Here is a 2,129-nt window from a genome sequence, read left to right as displayed (position 1 = left end):
GCTGAGCCTGCGCGTCCGGAGCCTGTGCTCCGCAACAGGAGAGGTCACAACAGTGAGAGGCCTGCGTACCACAAAAAAAAAAAAAAAAAAAAAAAAAAAGAGAGTTCAACAAACTTGGAAGAGGATTTAACACTTTCATCTGAGCAAACTGATGAGTTAGACTTAGGGAACCGAATTGAGTGGACTAGGCAACCAATTACATGGAGTAGTTTCCAGAGGCTTCCCCTCATCTCCCCCAAAATGAATCCCAACAGCTTGTCAATTTCTGAGATTTCACAGTTAGGGAATATTTTCTTTGATGTGACTCTCTAGGACTCATAATGCCTGATGGTAATTTCTTGGAAGACCAGACTCCTTCTCATATCTAGTACTTCCTCTCGCCCACTTCAGCTTAGCACTTCCCTTGCACAGAATTCAACTTGAGCTGATTGTAAGCACTTCTCAGGAGCAACTTGGGGGCAGGGATTGGGTCATTTTAAATTCAAACCTTCTGCACTGAGCACACAGACACAGTAGGCCCCTGCTCAACAAACAGAGGTCCCATTTCTACACCGCCGCTCACGCTGTGCCTCCTTTCTGAAGTCATCTCCTATCCCCTCTCCCACACCATCAACCCCAATTCTATCTGTCCAGCATTTGGGGCACACAGCATGTTTCCAGGGCAGATGAAAGAATCCTGGCCTGGACCCAGGAGCCCTCATGAACTCACAGAGAGCATTTTCCTCCCCACATTGCTTACTGTGGGTACCTCCAGGATCGGGTTTTGCCTCATGGTCTGATGTGTGATATAATGATCTGTGCCTTCATCTGTCTTCCCCGGCTCCTCAAGGGAAGGGTTGGTGCCATATTCATCTTAGAATCCAACCAGAGCAGAGCACAAGACAAGAATTCATGTGCAAGTGACTTAATAAGGGATGCTCCCAGGAAAGTGGAAGGAACAGGCAGGGCCAACTATGCAGGTGTGTTACCTGTGAAGTCACACAGGGCCTGCCAATCACAAGGGTCTCACGCTGGGTGTAATGTTCTGCTGTCACCATCTTGAGATATTGATTTTGCGGAGCACAGGCTCCGGACGCGCAGGCTCAGCGGCCACGGCTCACGGGCCGAGCCGCTCCGCGGCATGCGGGATCCTCCCAGACCGGGGCGCGAACCCGGTTCCCCTGCGTCGGCAGGCGGACGCGCAACCACCGCGCCACCAGGGAAGCCCATGAGATGTTGATTTTTAATAATATTTTAACAAGGAGCCCTGCAAATTATGTTGCCGGTCCTGGGAGTAGGATAGGGGAGTGAAGAAGCCCAGCAAGGATGTAATTTCAGGCTTAATGCCAGTCTTAAACTGGATCCCATGGGGAGCTCAGGAGTATAACTTCACTCTTCTGAGTTTGTCCCACCTTGGGATGATGGAGCCGAGCTAAGGGCTGCCCAGGAAGACGTAAATCCTGGATTCTTCCCTGTCTGTGAGCAAGGAAGAAGCAACTCCAGGAGCCCAAATGCAGCCTCAGAAGCAAGTCGCAGGTGCAGCCATTAGAAACAAAGCACGTAGGGACTTCCCTGGTGGCGCAGAGGTTAAGAATCCGCCTGCCAATGCAGGGGACACGGGTTCGAGCCCTGGTCCGGGAAGATCCCACATGCCGTGGAGCAAGTAGGTGCGCAAGCCACAACTACTGAGCCTGCACTCTAGAGCCCACAAGCCACAACTACTGAGCCCACGCGCCACAACTACAGAAGCCAGCGTGCCTAGAGCCCGTGCTCCGCAACAAGAGAAGCCACCGCAATGAGAAGCCCGCTCACCGCAACGAAGAGTAGACCCCACTTGCAGCAACTAGAGAAAGTCCACACGCAGCAATGAAGACCCAACACAGCCAAAAATAAATAAATAAATCAATTAAAAAAAAAAAAAAAAAAAAAGAAAGAAAGAAAAAGAAAAGAAACAAAGCACGCAGAAGCTGCAGGATGGGTGCCCAGAAACCATAAGGGGATGTGAGGGGGTCTGGGCAGAGCGCCAGACGGTGTCCACCACCACCGTCAATAGTACTTGAGTTGAATTATCAGATGTAAGGTACACGATCTAAAGAGAGTGAATGACTTGCCCTGGGTGACCCAACTGAGAGGGATTTCAGTGAAGTGAC

The sequence above is a fragment of the Physeter macrocephalus genome, unplaced genomic scaffold (genome assembly GCF_002837175.3).
Source record: "Physeter macrocephalus isolate SW-GA unplaced genomic scaffold, ASM283717v5 random_489, whole genome shotgun sequence".
NCBI lineage: Eukaryota > Metazoa > Chordata > Mammalia > Artiodactyla > Physeteridae > Physeter > Physeter macrocephalus.
Note: the sequence above shows the minus strand (reverse complement) of the source record.